This window comes from Manis javanica, chromosome 1 (genome assembly GCF_040802235.1).
Source record: "Manis javanica isolate MJ-LG chromosome 1, MJ_LKY, whole genome shotgun sequence".
Lineage (NCBI taxonomy): Eukaryota > Metazoa > Chordata > Mammalia > Pholidota > Manidae > Manis > Manis javanica.
This window is the reverse complement of record NC_133156.1, coordinates 32,745,558-32,767,934: the sequence shown is the minus strand read 5'-3', so window position 1 is coordinate 32,767,934 and position 22,377 is coordinate 32,745,558.

Sequence of the window (22,377 nt, the reverse complement as noted above, 5' to 3'; positions counted from 1 at the left end):
GAAACTCTCTGGGCAATTCTGCAGCGAGAGGCAGCAGTCCTGAGTTCCCTTTATGCTCTGGCACCAGGCCCGAAATCATGGCATAGGAACACCTCACACAGCGAGTGCCATGGATACAAGAACTGCTCTTGCTGCCATCACGGATGACTGATGCACCCGATATTCCAAGCGCCCTGCTTTGTCCGAGGCATTTTCAGTGCATTATTTACTTTAATCCTCATAATCATTTTGTCAAGGAAGGTGGGTTTTATTCTCCCTATACTACCATGGAGGGAATCACACGCCCAGTAAGCTTAATTCGTTTCCTGAGCTGCTCTTGCATTAAGGAAGGGAAGTGCGCGATGTGAACCCAGTACTCTCCCTCTCTGTAAACTGTGGTCTTAGCCACTACATGTACTTCACTGCTGTTGAAAAGACATTTTTTTATTTGATACTGACCACAATATTCAGGGCTGAAAGCATTGACAAGATGACGTTAGGGCAGTTTGATGGAAAAAGCCACTGCATATACCCAGTGTCTACCTGTCAAAAAATTACCCATACGAAATCTTTTCAGTGATTCCCTTCTTCAATATGAATTCAGAGGAGAGAGTTTTCGCTGAGATATCAAGTGCAGTAAGTCTGAACAGCAGTTGTACAAACTGCGTTTTTACACCCCTCAACTCTAAGAAGGAGACCTGCAAAACAGTTTTATGCTCACCAGCTCGGGGTGCTTTAGACTATATTTCAAGCGTTCAATCCATTATCCTTTTTCTGTCCACGCATAATTTGTAGACAGTTTTGTTTTATTCAGCTAGGAAAATCTACATTTGTGAAAAAACGGACAGATTATTTTTGTGTCCGAAATTCACCGGACAAATATCATTGCTTATAGTTTTCCTTTTGCCATTAATAAGAGAATAATTTCTATGCGTGCTTCATGTATTGGGACGTCTTCTGACTCCAGGATTTCATAGAATAACAAATGGATTGTTGGGGGATATCTGAAGCTTCTATGAACAGTTTAATTCACTGAACATTCAGAACAATTGTGGGTGAGAAAAAGAAATATATCTTCCTCAATAAACTTTTCTTTTGAAAAAGGAAATGCAATTTATATCATTTGATTCCTATGCATTATGTCGTTCAGTAATTACAGAGAAAAATGAATTTGTTCTTTTTCTCGTAATCTCTAAGGCTTAGAGAGTACATGTTTCTTCAAAATAATCTTTCCTAAGATTTAAAAAAGCAGGTAAATACAAAAATGATGAATTAAAGGAGAGCCAGGGTGACAAATCGAGCTTATGATACCGTTATAATCCTCCTTTTTACAGTAACTAATTCAAATCTTTAGCAGCAACACATTCATTTCCGTTTACACTAAAGTGAGAGAGGAAAAACGTGGTTTCTGGAAACACATAAAACAGCATAAGGCTAGTGTAGTATGGGACTCAGCCTGCTCAATGCGTGCGTATTTAAGCAGCGAGAGCTGGTCACTCTCCGGAAGGAACTCAAAACGAATACAATGATAGATAATAGCCCCAAGTAGTATGTGCAGCCACAGGAAAAGCATCCAAGTAAAAAAAATCTTCCAAAACAATTTTCAAATTGCTTTAAACTTCTTTTTTGGGACAGTATGATTTTGGTGTGAAGGTAAAGGAATCTGATAAAATGACTCCTTTTCCTTAAAATTATCTTAAAGTAGTATGCAGCCTGAAACTCCCTGGGCACGTCTGCAGCGAGAGGCAGCAGTCCCGAGTGCCCTTTATGCTGTGCCACCAGGCCCGAAATCATGGCATAGGAACACCTCACACAACGGGTGCCGTGGATACCAGAACTGCTCTTGCTGCCATCACGGATGAATGAGGCACCCGACATTCCAAGAGCCATGTTTTGTCCGAGGCATTTTCAATGCATTATTTACTTGAATCCTCATAATCATTTTGTCAAGGAAGCTGGGTTTTACTCTCCCTATATTACCATGGAGGGTATCACACGCCCAGTATGCTTAATTCGTTTCCTGAGCTGCCCTTGCATTAAGGAACGGAACTGCGCGATGTGAACCCAGTACTCTCCCTCTCTGTAACCTGTGGTCTTAGCCACTACATGTACTTAACTGCTGTTGTAAAGACATTTTTCTATTTGATACTGATCACAATATTCAGGACTGAAAGCAGAGTCATGATGACGTTATGGCAGGTTTGTGGACAAAGCCAATGCATATACCCAGTGTCTACAAGTCAAAAAATTACTAATACGAAATCTGTTCAGTGGTTCGCTTCTTCAATATGAATTCACAGGAGAGAGTTTTTGCTGAGATGTCAAATGCAGTCAGTTTGAACAGCAGTTGTACTTACTGCGTTTTTACACCCTACAACTCTAAGAAGGAAACCTGCAAAACAGTTTTATGCTCACCAGCTTGGGGTGCTTTTGATTAAATTTCAAGCGTTCAATCCATTAACCTTTTTTGTACACGCGTAATTTGTACACAGTTTTGTTTTATTCAGCTAGGAAAATCTACATTTGTCAAAAAACGGACAGATGATTTTGGTGTCCAAAATTCACCGGACAAATATCATTATTTATAATTTTCATTTGGCATTAATAAAAGAATAATTTCTATGTGCGTTTCGTGAATTGGGACGTCTTCTGACTCCAGGGTTTCATAGAATGACAAATGGATTGTTGGGGGGAAATCTGAAGCTTGTATTAAAAGTTTAATTCACTGAACATTCAGAACAATTGTGGTTGAGACAAAGAAATATATCTTCCTCAATAAACTTTTCTTTTGAAAAAGGAAAAACAAATTATTTGAATCATTTGAATAATATGCTTTATGTCGTTCAGTAATTACACGGAAAAAGGAATTTGTTCTTTTTCTCTTAATCTCTAAGGCTTAGAGAGTACATGTTTCTTGTATATAATCTTTCCTAACATTTAAAGAGGCAGCTAAATAGAACAATGATGAATTAAAGGAGAGCCATGGTGACAAATCGAGCTTTTGATACCGTTATAATCCTCCTTTTTACAGTAACTCATTCAAATCTTTAGCAGCAACACATTCATTTCTATATATACTAAAATGGAGAGGAAAAACGAGGTTTCTGGAAACACATAAAACAGCATAAGGCTAGTGTATTATGGGACTCAGCCTACTTAATGCGTATTTAAGCAGCGAGAGCTGGTCACTCTACGGAAGGAACTCAAAACGAATACTATGCTACAAGACTTTATTGATAGCCCCAAGTAGTATGTCCAGCCACAGGAAAAGCATCCCAGTAAATTAAATCTTCCAAAACAATTTTCAAATTGCTGTAAACTTCTTTTTTGGATAGTATGCCTTTGGTGTGAAGGTTAAGGAAACTGATAAAATGTCTCTTATTCCTTAAAATTACCTTAAAGTAGTATGCAGCCTGAAAGTCAATGGGCAATTCTGCAGAGAGAGGCAGCAGCCCTGAGTTCCCTTTTTGCTCTGGCACCAGGCCCGAAATCATGGCATAGGAACACCTCACACAACGAGTGCCATGGATACAAGAACTGCTCTTGCTGCCATCACGGATGACTGATGCACCCGATATTCCAAGCGCCCTGCTTTGTCCGAGGCATTTTCAGTGCATTATTTACTTTAATCCTCATAATCATTTTGTCAAGGAAGGTGGGTTTTCTTCTCCCTATACTACCATGGAGGGAATCACACGCCCAGTAAGCTTAATTCGTTTCCTGAGCTTCCCTTGCATTAAGGAAGGGAAGTGCGCGATGTGAACCCAGTACTCTCCCTCTCTGTAAACTGTGGTCTTAGCCACTACATGTACTTCACTGCTGTTGGAAAGACATTTTTATATTTGATAGTGATCACAATATTCAGCGCTGAAAGCATTGACAAGATCACGTTAGTGCAGTTTGATGGAAAAATGCCACTGCATATACCCAGTGTCTACCTGTCAAAAATTTACCCATACGTAATCTTTTCAGTGATTCCCTTCTTCAATGTGAATTCAGAGGAGAGAGTTTTCGCTGAGATATCAAGTGCAGTAAGTCTGAACAGCAGTTGTACAAACTGCGTTTTTACACCCCTCAACTCTATGAAGGAGACCTGCAAAACAGTTTTATGCTCACCAGCTCGGGGTGCTTTTGACTATTTTTCAAGCGTTCAATCCATTATCCTTTTTTTTTCCACGCGTAATTTGTAGACAGCTTTTGTTTTATTCAGCTAGGAAAATCTACATTTGTGAAAAAACGGACAGATTATTTTTGTGTCCGAAATTCACCGGACAAATATCATTGCTTATAGTTTTCGTTTTGCCGTTAATAAGAGTAATTTCTATGCGTGCTTCATGTATTGGGACGTCTTCTGACTCCAGGATTTCATAGAATAACAAATGGATTGTTGGGGGATATCTGAAGCTTCTATGAACAGTTTAATTCACTGAACATTCAGAACAATTGTGTATGAGAAAAAGAAATATATCTTCCTCAATAAACTTTTCTTTTAAAAAGGAAAGGCAATTTATATCATTTGATTCCTATGCATTATGTCGTTCAGTAATTACAGAGAAAAATGAATTTGTTCTTTTTCTCGTAATCTCTAAGGCTTAGAGAGTACATGTTTCTTCAAAATAATCTTTCCTAAGACTTAAAAAAGCAGGTAAATACAAAAATGATGAATTAAAGGAGAGCCAGGGTGACAAATCGAGCTTATGATACCGTTATAATCCTCCTTTTTACAGTAACTAATTCAAATCTTTAGCTGCAACACATTCATTTCCATTTACACTAAAGTGAGAGAGGAAAAACGTGGTTTCTGGAAACACATAAAACAGCATAAGGCTAGTGTAGTATGGGACTCAGCCTGCTCAATGCGTGCGTATTTAAGCAGCGAGAGCTGGTCACTCTCCGGAAGGAACTCAAAACGAATACAATGCTAGATGATAGCCCCAAGTAGTATGTGCAGCCACAGGGAAAGCATCCAAGTAAAAAAAATCTTCCAAAACAATTTTCAAATTGCTTTAAACTTCTTTTTTGGGACAGTAGGATTTTGGTGTGAAGGTAAAGGAATCTGATAAAATGACTCTTTTTCCTTAAAATTATCTTAAAGTAGTATGCAGCCTGAAACTCCCTGGGCACGTCTGCAGCGAGAGGCAGCAGTCCCGAGTGCCCTTTATGCTGTGCCACCAGGCCCGAAATCATGGCATAGGAACACCTCACACAACGGGTGCCGTGGATACCAGAACTGCTCTTGCTGCCATCACGGATGAATGAGGCACCCGACATTCCAAGAGCCATGCTTTGTCCGAGGCATTTTCAATGCATTATTTACTTGAATCCTCATAATCATTTTGTCAAGGAAGCTGGGTTTTACTCTCCCTATATTACCATGGAGGGTATCACACGCCCAGTAAGCTTAATTCGTTTCCTGAGCTGCCCTTGCATTAAGGAACGGAACTGCGCGATGTGAACCCAGTACTCTCCCTCTCTGTAACCTGTGGTCTTAGCCACTACATGTACTTCACTGCTGTTGAAAAGACATTTTTATATTTGATACTGATCACAATATTCAGGACTGAAAGCATAGTCATGATGACGTTATGGCAGGTTTGTGGACAAAGCCAATGCATATACCCGGTGTCTACAAGTCAAAAAATTACTAATACGAAATCTGTTCAGTGATTCCCTTCTTCAATATGAATTCAGAGGAGAGAGTTTTTGCTGAGATGTCAAATGCAGGCAGTTTGAACAGCAGTTGTACTTACTGCGTTTTTACACCCTACAACTCTAAGAAGGAAACCTGCAAAACAGTTTTATGCTCACCAGCTTGGGGTGCTTTTGATTAAATTTCAAGCGTTCTATCCATTAACCTTTTTTGTCCACGCGTAATTTGTACACAGTTTTGTTTTATTCAGCTAGGAAAATCTACATTTGTCAAAAAACGGACAGATGATTTTGGTGTCCAAAATTCACCGGACAAATATCATTGTTTATAATTTTCACTTGGCATTAATAAAAGAATAATTTCTATGTGCGTTTCGTGAAATGGGACGTCTTCTGACTCCAGGGTTTCATAGAATGACAAATGGATTGTTGGGGGAAATCTGAAGCTTGTATTAAAAGTTTAATTCACTGAACATTCAGAACAATTGTGGGTGAGACAAAGAAATATATCTTCCTCAATGAACTTTTCTTTTGAAAAAGGAAAAACAAATTATATCATTTGAATAATATGCTTTATGTCGTTCAGTAATTACACGGAAAAAGGAATTTGTTCTTTTTCTCTTAATCTCTAAGGCTTAGAGAGTACATGTTTCTTGTATATAATCTTTCCTAACATTTAAAGAAGCAGCTAAATAGAAGAATGATGAATGAAAGGAGAGCCATGGTGACAAATCGAGCTTTTGATACCGTTATAATCCTCCTGTTTACAGTAACTCATTCAAATCTTTAGCAGCAACACATTCATTTCCATATATACTAAAATGAGAGAGGGAAAACGTGGTTTCTGGAAACACATAAAACAGCATAAGGCTAGTGTATTATGGGACTCAGCCTGCTTAATGCGCATTTAAGCAGCGAGAGCTGGTCACTCTCCAGAAGGACCTCAAAACGAATACAATGCTACACGACTTTAATGATAGCCCCATGTAGTATGTCCAGCCACAGGAAAAGCATCCCAGTAAACTAAATCTTCCAAAACAATTTTCAAATTGCTGTAAAATTCTTTTTTGGTTAGTATGCCTTTGGTGTGAAGGTTAAGGAAACTGATAAAACGTCTCTTTTTCCTTAAAATTACCTTAAAGTAGTATGCAGCCTGAAACTCTCTGGGCAATTCTGCAGCGAGAGGCAGCAGTCCTGAGTTCCCTTTATGCTCTGGCACCAGGCCCGAAATCATGGCATAGGAACACCTCACACAGCGAGTGCCATGGATACAAGAACTGCTCTTGCTGCCATGACGGATGACTGATGCACCCGATATTCCAAGCGCCCTGCTTTGTCCGAGGCATTTTCAGTGCATTATTTAGTTTAATCCTCATAATCATTTTGTCAAGGAAGGTGGGTTTTATTCTCCCTATACTACCATGGAGGGAATCACACGCCCAGTAAGCTTATTTCGTTTCCTGAGCTTCCCTTGCATTAAGGAACGGAAGTGCGCGATGTGAACCCAGTACTCTCCCTCTCTGTAAACTGTGGTCTTAGCCACTACATGTACTTCACTGCTGTTGAAAAGACATTTTTATATTTGATACTGATCACAATATTCAGGGCTGAAAGCATTGACAAGATGACGTTAGGGCAGTTTGATGGAAAAAGCCACTGCATATACCCAGTGTCTACCTGTCAAAAAATTACCCATACGAAATCTTTTCAGTGATTCCCTTCTTCAATATGAATTCAGAGGAGAGAGTTTTCGCTGAGATATCAAGTGCAGTAAGTCTGAACAGCAGTTGTACAAACTGCGTTTTTACACCCCTCAACTCTAAGAAGGAGACCTGCAAAACAGTTTTATGCTCACCAGCTCGGGGTGCTTTTGACTATATTTCAAGCGTTCAATCCATTATCCTTTTTCTGTCCACGCGTAATTTGTAGACAGCTTTTGTTTTATTCAGCTAGGAAAATCTACATTTGTGAAAAAACGGACAGATTATTTTTGTGTCCGAAATTCACCGGACAAACATCATTGCTTATAGTTTTCCTTTTGCCATTAATAAGAGAATAATTCCTATGCGTGCTTCATGTATTGGGACGTCTTCTGACTCCAGGATTTCATAGAATAACAAATGGATTGTTGGGGGATATCTGAAGCTTCTATGAACAGTTTAATTCACTGAACATTCAGAACAATTGTGGGTGAGAAAAAGAAATATATCTTCCTCAATAAACTTTTCTTTTGAAAAAGGAAATGCAATTTATATCATTTGATTCCTATGCATTATGTCGTTCAGTAATTACAGAGAAAAATGAATTTGTTCTTTTTCTCGTAATCTCTAAGTCTTAGAGAGTACATGTTTCTTCAAAATAATCTTTCCTAAGATTTAAAAAAGCAGGTAAATACAAAAATGATGAATTAAAGGAGAGCCAGGGTGACAAATCGAGCTTATGATACCGTTATAATCCTCCTTTTTACAGTAACTAATTCAAATCTTTAGCAGCAACACATTCATTTCTGTTTACACTAAAGTGAGAGAGGAAAAACGTGGTTTCTGGAAACACATAAAACAGCATAAGGCTAGTGTATTATGGGACTCAGCCTGCTCTATGCGTGCGTATTTAAGCAGCGAGAGCTGGTCACTCTCCGGAAGGAACTCAAAACGAATACAATGCTAGATGATAGCCCCAAGTAGTATGTGCAGCCACAGGAAAAGCATCCAAGTAAAAAAAACCTTCCAAAACAATTTTCAAATTGCTTTAAACTTCTTTTTTGGGACAGTGTGATTTTGGTGTGAAGGTAAAGGAATCTGATAAAATGAGTCTTTTTCCTTAAAATTATCTTAAAGTAGTATGCAGCCTGAAACTCCCTGGGCACGTCTGCAGCGAGAGGCAGCAGGCCCGAGTGCCCTTTATGCTGTGACACCAGGCCCGAAATCATGGCATAGGAACACCTCACACAACGGGTGCCGTGGATACCAGAACTGCCCTTGCTGCCATCACGGATGAATGAGGCACCCGACATTCCAAGAGCCATGCTTTGTCCGAGGCATTTTCAATGCATTATTTACTTGAATCCTCACAATCATTTTGTCAAGGAAGGTGGGTTTTACTCTCCCTATATTACCATGGAGGGTATCACACTCCCAGTAACCTTAATTCGTTTCCTGAGCTGCCCTTGCATTAAGGAACGGAACTGCGCGATGTGAACCCAGTACTCTCCCTCTCTGTAACCTGTGGTCTTAGCCACTACATGTACGTCACTGCTGTTGAAAAGACATTTTTATATTTGATACTGATCACAATATTCAGGACTGAAAGCATAGTCATGATGACGTTATGGCAGGTTTGTGGACAAAGCCAATGCATATACCCCGTGTCTACAAGTCTAAAAATTACTAATACGAAATCTGTTCAGTGATTCCCTTCTTCAATATGAATTCAGAGGAGAGAGTTTTTGCTGAGATGTCAAATGCAGGCAGTTTGAACAGCAGTTGTACTTACTGCGTTTTTACACCCTACAACTCTAAGAAGGAAACCTGCAAAACAGTTTTATGCTCACCAGCTTGGGGTGCTTTTCATTAAATTTCAAGCGTTCAATCCATTAACCTTTTTTGTTCACGCGTAATTTGTACACAGTTTTGTTTTATTCAGCTAGGAAAATCTACATTTGTCAAAAAACGGACAGATGATTTTGGTGTCCAAAATTCACCGGACAAATATCATTGTTTATAATTTTCACTTGGCATTAATAAAAGAATAATTTCTATGTGCGTTTCGTGAATTGGGACGTCTTCTGACTCCAGGGTTTCATAGAATGACAAATGGATTGTTGGGGGAAATCTGAAGCTTGTATTAAAAGTTTAATTCACTGAACATTCAGAAAAATTGTGGGTGAGACAAAGAAATATATCTTCCTCAATGAACTTTTCTTTTGAAAAAGGAAAAACAAATTATATCATTTGAATAATATGCTTTATGTCGTTCAGTAATTACACGGAAAAAGGAATTGGTTCTTTTTCTCTTAATCTCTAAGGCTTAGAGAGTACATGTTTCTTGTGTATAATCTTTCCTAACATTTAAAGAAGCAGCTAAATAGAAGAATGATGAATGAAAGGAGAGCCATGGTGACAAATCGAGCTTTTGATACCGTTATAATCCTCCTTTTTACAGTAACTCATTCAAATCTTTAGCAGCAACACATTCATTTCCATATATAATAAAATGAGAGAGGGAAAACGTGGTTTCTGGAAACACATAAAACAGCATAAGGCTAGTGTATTATGGGACTCAGCCTGCTTAATGCGCATTTAAGCAGCGAGAGCTGGTCACTCTCCGGAAGGACCTCAAAACGAATACAATGCTACACGACTTTATTGATAGCACCAAGTAGTATGTCCAGCCACAGGAAAAGCATCCCAGTAAATTAAATCTTCCAAAACAATTTTCAAATTGCTGTAAACTTCTTTTTTGGATAGTATGCCTTTGGTGTGAAGGTTAAGGAAACTGATAAAACGTCTCTTTTTCCTTAAAATTACCTTAAAGTAGTATGCAGCCTGAAACTCTCTGGGCAATTCTGCAGCGAGAGGCAGCAGTCCTGAGTTCCCTTTATGCTCTGGCACCAGGCCCGAAATCATGGCATAGGAACACCTCACACAGCGAGTGCCATGGATACAAGAACTGCTCTTGCTGCCATCACGGATGACTGATGCACCCGATATTCCAAGCGCCCTGCTTTGTCCGAGGCATTTTCAGTGCATTATTTACTTTAATCCTCATAATCATTTTGTCAAGGAAGGTGGGTTTTATTCTCCCTATACTACCATGGAGGGAATCACACGCCCAGTAAGCTTAATTCGTTTCCTGAGCTTCCCTTGCATTAAGGAAGGGAAGTGCGCGATGTGAACCCAGTACTCTCCCTCTCTGTAAACTGTGGTCTTAGCCACTACATGTACTTCACTGCTGTTGAAAAGACATTTTTATATTTGATACTGATCACAATATTCAGGGCTGAAAGCATTGACAAGATGACGTTAGGGCAGTTTGATGGAAAAAGCCACTGCATATACCCAGTGTCTACCTGTCAAAAAATTACCCATACGAAATCTTTTCAGTGATTCCCTTCTTCAATATGAATTCAGAGGAGAGAGTTTTCGCTGAGATATCAAGTGCAGTAAGTCTGAACAGCAGTTGTACAAACTGCGTTTTTACACCCCTCAACTCTAAGAAGGAGACCTGCAAAACAGTTTTATGCTCACCAGCTCGGGGTGCTTTTGACTATATTTCAAGCGTTCAATCCATTATCCTTTTTCTGTCCACGCGTAATTTGTAGACAGCTTTTGTTTTATTCAGCTAGGAAAATCTACATTTGTGAAAAAACGGACAGATTATTTTTGTGTCCGAAATTCACCGGACAAATATCATTGCTTATAGTTTTACTTTTGCATTAATAAGAGAATAATTCCTATGCGTGCTTCATGTATTGGGACGTCTTCTGACTCCAGGATTTCATAGAATAACAAATGGATTGTTGGGGGATATCTGAAGCTTCTATGAACAGTTTAATTCACTGAACATTCAGAACAATTGTGGGTGAGAAAAAGAAATATATCTTCCTCAATAAACTTTTCTTTTGAAAAAGGAAATGCAATTTATATCATTTGATTCCTATGCATTATGTCGTTCGGTAATTACAGAGAAAAATGGATTTGTTCTTTTTCTCGTAATCTCTCAGGCTTAGAGAGTACATGTTTCTTCAAAATAATCTTTCCTAAGATTTAAAAAAGCAGGTAAATACAAAAATGATGAATTAAAGGAGAGCCAGGGTGACAAATCGAGCTTATGATACCGTTATAATCCTCCTTTTTACAGTAACTAATTCAAATCTTTAGCAGCAACACATTCATTTCCATTTACACTAAAGTGAGAGAGGAAAAACGTGGTTTCTGGAAACACGTAAAACAGCATAAGGCTAGTGTATTATGGGACTCAGCCTGCTCTATGCGTGCGTATTTAAGCAGCGAGAGCTGGTCACTCTCCGGAAGGAACTCAAAACGAATACAATGCTAGATGATAGCCCCAAGTAGTATGTGCAGCCACAGGAAAAGCATCCAAGTAAAAAAAACCTTCCAAAACAATTTTCAAATTGCTTTAAACTTCTTTTTTGGGACAGTAGGATTTTGGTGTGAAGGTAAAGGAATCTGATAAAATGACTCTTTTTCCTTAAAATTATCTTAAAGTAGTATGCAGACTGAAACTCCCTGGGCACGTCTGCAGCGAGAGGCAGCAGTCCCGAGTGCCCTTTATGCTGTGCCACCAGGCCCGAAATCATGGCATAGGAACACCTCACACAACGGGTGCCGTGGATACCAGAACTGCTCTTGCTGCCATCACGGATGAATGAGGCACCCGACATTCCAAGAGCCATGCTTTGTCCGAGGCATTTTCAATGCATTATTTACTTGAATCCTCATAATCATTTTGTCAAGGAAGCTGGGTTTTACTCTCCCTATATTACCATGGAGGGTATCACACGCCCAGTAAGCTTAATTCGTTTCCTGAGCTGCCCTTGCATTAAGGAACGGAACTGCGCGATGTGAACCCAGTACTCTCCCTCTCTGTAACCTGTGGTCTTAGCCACTACATGTACTTCACTGCTGTTGAAAAGACATTTTTATATTTGATACTGATCACAATATTCAGGACTGAAAGCATAGTCATGATGACGTTATGGCAGGTTTGTGGACAAAGCCAATGCATATACCCGGTGTCTACAAGTCAAAAAATTACTAATACGAAATCTGTTGAGTGATTCCCTTCTTCAATATGAATTCAGAGGAGAGAGTTTTTGCTGAGATGTCAAATGCAGGCAGTTTGAACAGCAGTTGTACTTACTGCGTTTTTACACCCTACAACTCTAAGAAGGAAACCTGCAAAACAGTTTTATGCTCACCAGCTTGGGGTGCTTTTGATTAAATTTCAAGCGTTCAATCCATTAACCTTTTTTGTCCACGCGTAATTTGTACACAGTTTTGTTTTATTCAGCTAGGAAAATTTACATTTGTCAAAAAACGGACAGATGATTTTGGTGTCCAAAATTCACCGGACAAATATCATTGTTTATAATTTTTGTTTGGCATTAATAAAAGAATAATTTCTATGTGCGTTTCGTGAATTGGGACGTCTTCTGACTCCAGGGTTTCATAGAATGACAAATGGATTGTTGGGGGAAATCTGAAGCTTGTATTAAAAGTTTAATTCACTGAACATTCAGAACAATTGTGGGTGAGACAAAGAAATATATCTTCCTCAATGAACTTTTCTTTTGAAAAAGGAAAAACAAATTATATCATTTGAATAATATGCTTTATGTCGTTCAGTAATTACACGGAAAAAGGAATTTGTTCTTTTTCTCTTAATCTCTAAGGCTTAGAGAGTACATGTTTCTTGTATATAATCTTTCCTAACATTTAAAGAAGCAGCTAAATAGAAGAATGATGAATGAAAGGAGAGCCATGGTGACAAATCGAGCTTTTGATACCGTTATAATCCTCCTTTTTACAGTAACTCATTCAAATCTTTAGCAGCAACACATTCATTTCCATATATACTAAAATGAGAGAGGGAAAACGTGGTTTCTGGAAACACATAAAACAGCATAAGGCTAGTGTATTATGGGACTCAGCCTGCTTAATGCGCATTTAAGCAGCGAGAGCTGGTCACTCTCCAGAAGGACCTCAAAACGAATACAATGCTACACGACTTTATTGATAGCCCCATGTAGTATGTCCAGCCACAGGAAAAGCATCCCAGTAAACTAAATCTTCCAAAACAATTTTCAAATTGCTGTAAACTTCTTTTTTGGATAGTATGCCTTTGGTGTGAAGGTTAAGGAAACTGATAAAACGTCTCTTTTTCCTTAAAATTACCTTAAAGTAGTATGCAGCCTGAAACTCTCTGGGCAATTCTGCAGCGAGAGGCAGCAGTCCTGAGTTCCCTTTATGCTCTGGCACCAGGCCCGAAATCATGGCATAGGAACACCTCACACAGCGAGTGCCATGGATACAAGAACTGCTCTTGCTGCCATCACGGATGACTGATGCACCCGATATTCCAAGCGCCCTGCTTTGTCCGAGGCATTTTCAGTGCATTATTTACTTTAATCCTCATAATCATTTTGTCAAGGAAGGTGGGTTTTATTCTCCCTATACTACCATGGAGGGAATCACACGCCCAGTAAGCTTAATTCGTTTCCTGAGCTTCCCTTGCATTAAGGAACGGAAGTGCGCGATGTGAACCCAGTACTCTCCCTCTCTGTAAACTGTGGTCTTAGCCACTACATGTACTTCACTGCTGTTGAAAAGACATTTTTATATTTGATACTGATCACAATATTCAGGGCTGAAAGCATTGACAAGATGACGTTAGGGCAGTTTGATGGAAAAAGCCACTGCATATACCCAGTGTCTACCTGTCAAAAAATTACCCATACGAAATCTTTTCAGTGATTCCCTTCTTCAATATGAATTCAGAGGAGAGAGTTTTCGCTGAGATATCAAGTGCAGTAAGTCTGAACAGCAGTTGTACAAACTGCGTTTTTACACCCCTCAACTCTAAGAAGGAGACCTGCAAAACAGTTTTATGCTCACCAGCTCGGGGTGCTTTTGACTATATTTCAAGCGTTCAATCCATTATCCTTTTTCTGTCCACGCGTAATTTGTAGACAGCTTTTGTTTTATTCAGCTAGGAAAATCTACATTTGTGAAAAAACGGACAGATTATTTTTGTGTCCGAAATTCACCGGACAAATATCATTGCTTATAGTTTTCCTTTTGCCATTAATAAGAGAATAATTCCTATGCGTGCTTCATGTATTGGGACGTCTTCTGACTCCAGGATTTCATAGAATAACAAATGGATTGTTGGGGGATATCTGAAGCTTCTATGAACAGTTTAATTCACTGAACATTCAGAACAATTGTGGGTGAGAAAAAGAAATATATCTTCCTCAATAAACTTTTCTTTTGAAAAAGGAAATGCAATTTATATCATTTGATTCCTATGCATTATGTCGTTCAGTAATTACAGAGAAAAATGAATTTGTTCTTTTTCTCGTAATCTCTAAGTCTTAGAGAGTACATGTTTCTTCAAAATAATCTTTCCTAAGATTTAAAAAAGCAGGTAAATACAAAAATGATGAATTAAAGGAGAGCCAGGGTGACAAATCGAGCTTATGATACCGTTATAATCCTCCTTTTTACAGTAACTAATTCAAATCTTTAGCAGCAACACATTCATTTCCGTTTACACTAAAGTGAGAGAGGAAAAACGTGGTTTCTGGAAACACATAAAACAGCATAAGGCTAGTGTATTATGGGACTCAGCCTGCTCTATGCGTGCGTATTTAAGCAGCGAGAGCTGGTCACTCTCCGGAAGGAACTCAAAACGAATACAATGCTAGATGATAGCCCCAAGTAGTATGTGCAGCCACAGGAAAAGCATCCAAGTAAAAAAAATCTTCCAAAACAATTTTCAAATTGCTTTAAACTTCTTTTTTGGGACAGTGTGATTTTGGTGTGAAGGTAAAGGAATCTGATAAAATGAGTCTTTTTCCTTAAAATTATCTTAAAGTAGTATGCAGCCTGAAACTCCCTGGGCACGTCTGCAGCGAGAGGCAGCAGTCCCGAGTGCCCTTTATGCTGTGCCACCAGGCCCGAAATCATGGCATAGGAACACCTCACACAACGGGTGCCGTGGATACCAGAACTGCTCTTGCTGCCATCACGGATGAATGAGGCACCCGACATTCCAAGAGCCATGCTTTGTCCGAGGCATTTTCAATGCATTATTTACTTGAATCCTCATAATCATTTTGTCAAGGAAGCTGGGTTTTACTCTCCCTATATTACCATGGAGGGTATCACACGCCCAGTAAGCTTAATTCGTTTCCTGAGCTGCCCTTGCATTAAGGAACGGAACTGCGCGATGTGAACCCAGTACTCTCCCTCTCTGTAACCTGTGGTCTTAGCCACTACATGTACTTCACTGCTGTTGAAAAGACATTTTTATATTTGATACTGATCACAATATTCAGGACTGAAAGCATAGTCATGATGACGTTATGGCAGGTTTGTGGACAAAGCCAATGCATATACCCGGTGTCTACAAGTCAAAAAATTACTAATACGAAATCTGTTCAGTGATTCCCTTCTTCAATATGAATTCAGAGGAGAGAGTTTTTGCTGAGATGTCAAATGCAGGCAGTTTGAACAGCAGTTGTACTTACTGCGTTTTTACACCCTACAACTCTAAGAAGGAAACCTGCAAAACAGTTTTATGCTCACCAGCTTGGGGTGCTTTTGATTAAATTTCAAGCGTTCAATCCATTAACCTTTTTTGTCCACGCGTAATTTGTACACAGTTTTGTTTTATTCAGCTAGGAAAATCTACATTTGTCAAAAAACGGACAGATGATTTTGGTGTCCAAAATTCACCGGACAAATATCATTGTTTATAATTTTCATTTGGCATTAATAAAAGAATAATTTCTATGTGCGTTTCGTGAATTGGGACGTCTTCTGACTCCAGGGTTTCATAGAATGACAAATGGATTGTTGGGGGAAATCTGAAGCTTGTATTAAAAGTTTAATTCACTGAACATTCAGAACAATTGTGGGTGAGACAAAGAAATATATCTTCCTCAATAAACTTTTCTTTTGAAAAAGGAAAAACAAATTATATCATTTGAATAATATGCTTTATGTCGTTCAGTAATTACACGGAAAAAGGAATTTGTTCTTTTTCTCTTAATCCCTAAGGCTTAGAGAGTACATGTTTCTTGTATATAATCTTTCCTAACATTTAAAGAAGCAGCTAAATAGAAGAATGATGAATGAAAGGAGAGCCATGGTGACAAATCGAGCTTTTGATACCGTTATAATCCTCCTTTTTACAGTAACTCATTCAAATCTTTAGCAGCAACACATTCATTTCCATATATACTAAAATGAGAGAGGGAAAACGTGGTTTCTGGAAACACATAAAACAGCATAAGGCTAGTGTATTATGGGACTCAGCCTGCTTAATGCGCATTTAAGCAGCGAGAGCTGGTCACTCTCCGGAAGGACCTCAAAACAAATACAATGCTACACGACTTTATTGATAGCCCCAAGTAGTATGTCCAGCCACAGGAAAAGCATCCCAGTAAATTAAGTCTTCCAAAACAATTTTCAAATTGCTGTAAACTTCTTTTTTGGATAGTATGCCTTTGGTGTGAAGGTTAAGGAAACTGATAAAACGTCTCTTTTTCCTTAAAATTACCTTAAAGTAGTATGCAGCCTGAAACTCTCTGGGCAATTCTGCAGCGAGAGGCAGCAGTCCTGAGTTCCCTTTATGCTCTGGCACCAGGCCCGAAATCATGGCATAGGAACACCTCACACAGCGAGTGCCATGGATACAAGAACTGCTCTTGCTGCCATCACGGATGACTGATGCACCCGATATTCCAAGCGCCCTGCTTTGTCCGAGGCATTTTCAGTGCATTATTTACTTTAATCCTCATAATCATTTTGTCAAGGAAGGTGGGTTTTATTCTCCCTATACTACCATGGAGGGAATCACACGCCCAGTAAGCTTAATTCGTTTCCTGAGCTTCCCTTGCATTAAGGAACGGAAGTGCGCGATGTGAACCCAGTACTCTCCCTCTCTGTAAACTGTGGTCTTAGCCACTACATGTACTTCACTGCTGTTGAAAAGACATTTTTATATTTGATACTGATCACAATATTCAGGGCTGAAAGCATTGACAAGATGACGTTAGGGCAGTTTGATGGAAAAAGCCACTGCATATACCCAGTGTCTACCTGTCAAAAAATTACCCATACGAAATCTTTTCAGTGATTCCCTTCTTCAATATGAATTCAGAGGAGAGAGTTTTCGCTGAGATATCAAGTGCAGTAAGTCTGAACAGCAGTTGTACAAACTGCGTTTTTACACCCCTCAACTCTAAGAAGGAGACCTGCAAAACAGTTTTATGCTCACCAGCTCGGGGTGCTTTTGACTATATTTCAAGCGTTCAATCCATTATCCTTTTTCTGTCCACGCGTAATTTGTAGACAGCTTTTGTTTTATTCAGCTAGGAAAATCTACATTTGTGAAAAAACGGACAGATTATTTTTGTGTCCGAAATTCACCGGACAAATATCATTGCTTATAGTTTTCCTTTTGCCATTAATAAGAGAATAATTCCTATGCGTGCTTCATGTATTGGGACGTCTTCTGACTCCAGGATTTCATAGAATAACAAATGGATTGTTGGGGGATATCTGAAGCTTCTATGAACAGTTTAATTCACTGAACATTCAGAACAATTGTGGGTGAGAAAAAGAAATATATCTTCCTCAATAAACTTTTCTTTTGAAAAAGGAAATGCAATTTATATCATTTGATTCCTATGCATTATGTCGTTCAGTAATTACAGAGAAAAATGAATTTGTTCTTTTTCTCGTAATCTCTAAGTCTTAGAGAGTACATGTTTCTTCAAAATAATCTTTCCTAAGATTTAAAAAAGCAGGTAAATACAAAAATGATGAATTAAAGGAGAGCCAGGGTGACAAATCGAGCTTATGATACCGTTATAATCCTCCTTTTTACAGTAACTAATTCAAATCTTTAGCAGCAACACATTCATTTCCGTTTACACTAAAGTGAGAGAGGAAAAACGTGGTTTCTGGAAACACATAAAACAGCATAAGGCTAGTGTATTATGGGACTCAGCCTGCTCTATGCGTGCGTATTTAAGCAGCGAGAGCTGGTCACTCTCCGGAAGGAACTCAAAACGAATACAATGCTAGATGATAGCCCCAAGTAGTGTGTGCAGCCACAGGAAAAGCATCCAAGTAAAAAAAATCTCCCAAAACAATTTTCAAATTGCTTTAAACTTCTTTTTTGGGACAGTGTGATTTTGGTGTGAAGGTAAAGGAATCTGATAAAATGACTCTTTTTCCTTAAAATTATCTTAAAGTAGTATGCAGCCTGAAACTCCCTGGGCACGTCTGCAGCGAGAGGCAGCAGTCCCGAGTGCCCTTTATGCTGTGCCACCAGGCCCGAAATCATGGCATAGGAACACCTCACACAACGGGTGCCGTGGATACCAGAACTGCTCTTGCTGCCATCACGGATGAATGAGGCACCCGACATTCCAAGAGCCATGCTTTGTCCGAGGCATTTTCAATGCATTATTTACTTGAATCCTCATAATCATTTTGTCAAGGAAGCTGGGTTTTACTCTCCCTATATTACCATGGAGGGTATCACACGCCCAGTAAGCTTAATTCGTTTCCTGAGCTGCCCTTGCATTAAGGAACGGAACTGCGCGATGTGAACCCAGTACTCTCCCTCTCTGTAACCTGTGGTCTTAGCCACTACATGTACTTCACTGCTGTTGAAAAGACATTTTTATATTTGATACTGATCACAATATTCAGGACTGAAAGCATAGTCATGATGACGTTATGGCAGGTTTGTGGACAAAGCCAATGCATATACCCGGTGTCTACAAGTCAAAAAATTACTAATACGAAATCTGTTCAGTGATTCCCTTCTTCAATATGAATTCAGAGGAGAGAGTTTTTGCTGAGATGTCAAATGCAGGCAGTTTGAACAGCAGTTGTACTTACTGCGTTTTTACACCCTACAACTCTAAGAAGGAAACCTGCAAAACAGTTTTATGCTCACCAGCTTGGGGTGCTTTTGATTAAATTTCAAGCGTTCAATCCATTAACCTTTTTTGTCCACGCGTAATTTGTACACAGTTTTGTTTTATTCAGCTAGGAAAATCTACATTTGTCAAAAAACGGACAGATGATTTTGGTGTCCAAAATTCACCGGACAAATATCATTGTTTATAATTTTCATTTGGCATTAATAAAAGAATAATTTCTATGTGCGTTTCGTGAATTGGGACGTCTTCTGACTCCAGGGTTTCATAGAATGACAAATGGATTGTTGGGGGAAATCTGAAGCTTGTATTAAAAGTTTAATTCACTGAACATTCAGAACAATTGTGGGTGAGACAAAGAAATATATCTTCCTCAATAAACTTTTCTTTTGAAAAAGGAAAAACAAATTATATCATTTGAATAATATGCTTTATGTCGTTCAGTAATTACACGGAAAAAGGAATTTGTTCTTTTTCTCTTAATCCCTAAGGCTTAGAGAGTACATGTTTCTTGTATATAATCTTTCCTAACATTTAAAGAAGCAGCTAAATAGAAGAATGATGAATGAAAGGAGAGCCATGGTGACAAATCGAGCTTTTGATACCGTTATAATCCTCCTTTTTACAGTAACTCATTCAAATCTTTAGCAGCAACACATTCATTTCCATATATACTAAAATGAGAGAGGGAAAACGTGGTTTCTGGAAACACATAAAACAGCATAAGGCTAGTGTATTATGGGACTCAGCCTGCTTAATGCGCATTTAAGCAGCGAGAGCTGGTCACTCTCCGGAAGGACCTCAAAACAAATACAATGCTACACGACTTTATTGATAGCCCCAAGTAGTATGTCCAGCCACAGGAAAAGCATCCCAGTAAATTAAATCTTCCAAAACAATTTTCAAATTGCTGTAAACTTCTTTTTTGGATAGTATGCCTTTGGTGTGAAGGTTAAGGAAACTGATAAAACGTCTCTTTTTCCTTAAAATTACCTTAAAGTAGTATGCAGCCTGAAACTCTCTGGGCAATTCTGCAGCGAGAGGCAGCAGTCCTGAGTTCCCTTTATGCTCTGGCACCAGGCCCGAAATCATGGCATAGGAACACCTCACACAGCGAGTGCCATGGATACAAGAACTGCTCTTGCTGCCATCACGGATGACTGATGCACCCGATATTCCAAGCGCCCTGCTTTGTCCGAGGCATTTTCAGTGCATTATTTACTTTAATCCTCATAATCATTTTGTCAAGGAAGGTGGGTTTTATTCTCCCTATACTACCATGGAGGGAATCACACGCCCAGTAAGCTTAATTCGTTTCCTGAGCTTCCCTTGCATTAAGGACGGGAAGTGCGCGATGTGAACCCAGTACTCTCCCTCTCTGTAAACTGTGGTCTTAGCCACTACATGTACTTCACTGCTGTTGAAAAGACATTTTTATATTTGATACTGATCACAATATTCAGGGCTGAAAGCATTGACAAGATGACGTTAGGGCAGTTTGATGGAAAAAGCCACTGCATATACCCAGTGTCTACCTGTCAAAAAATTACCCATACGAAATCTTTTCAGTGATTCCCTTCTTCAATATGAATTCAGAGGAGAGAGTTTTCGCTGAGATATCAAGTGCAGTAAGTCTGAACAGCAGTTGTACAAACTGCGTTTTTACACCCCTCAACTCTAAGAAGGAGACCTGCAAAACAGTTTTATGCTCACCAGCTCGGGGTGCTTTTGACTATATTTCAAGCGTTCAATCCATTATCCTTTTTCTGTCCACGCGTAATTTGTAGACAGCTTTTGTTTTATTCAGCTAGGAAAATCTACATTTGTGAAAAAACGGACAGATTATTTTTGTGTCCGAAATTCACCGGACAAATATCATTGCTTATAGTTTTCCTTTTGCATTAATAAGAGAATAATTCCTATGCGTGCTTCATGTATTGGGACGTCTTCTGACTCCAGGATTTCATAGAATAACAAATGGATTGTTGGGGGATATCTGAAGCTTCTATGAACAGTTTAATTCACTGAACATTCAGAACAATTGTGGGTGAGAAAAAGAAATATATCTTCCTCAATAAACTTTTCTTTTGAAAAAGGAAATGCAATTTATATCATTTGATTCCTATGCATTATGTCGTTCAGTAATTACAGAGAAAAATGAATTTGTTCTTTTTCTCGTAATCTCTAAGTCTTAGAGAGTACATGTTTCTTCAAAATAATCTTTCCTAAGATTTAAAAAAGCAGGTAAATACAAAAATGATGAATTAAAGGAGAGCCAGGGTGACAAATCGAGCTTATGATACCGTTATAATCCTCCTTTTTACAGTAACTAATTCAAATCTTTAGCAGCAACACATTCATTTCCATTTACACTAAAGTGAGAGAGGAAAAACGTGGTTTCTGGAAACACATAAAACAGCATAAGGCTAGTGTATTATGGGACTCAGCCTGCTCAATGCGTGCGTATTTAAGCAGCGAGAGCTGGTCACTCTCCGGAAGGAACTCAAAACGAATACAATGCTAGATGATAGCCCCAAGTAGTGTGTGCAGCCACAGGAAAAGCATCCAAGTAAAAAAAATCTCCCAAAACAATTTTCAAATTGCTTTAAACTTCTTTTTTGGGACAGTGTGATTTTGGTGTGAAGGTAAAGGAATCTGATAAAATGACTCTTTTTCCTTAAAATTATCTTAAAGTAGTATGCAGCCTGAAACTCCCTGGGCACGTCTGCAGCGAGAGGCAGCAGTCCCGAGTGCCCTTTATGCTGTGCCACCAGGCCCGAAATCATGGCATAGGAACACCTCACACAACGGGTGCCGTGGATACCAGAACTGCTCTTGCTGCCATCACGGATGAATGAGGCACCCGACATTCCAAGAGCCATGCTTTGTCCGAGGCATTTTCAATGCATTATTTACTTGAATCCTCATAATCATTTTGTCAAGGAAGCTGGGTTTTACTCTCCCTATATTACCATGGAGGGTATCACACGCCCAGTAAGCTTAATTCGTTTCCTGAGCTGCCCTTGCATTAAGGAACGGAACTG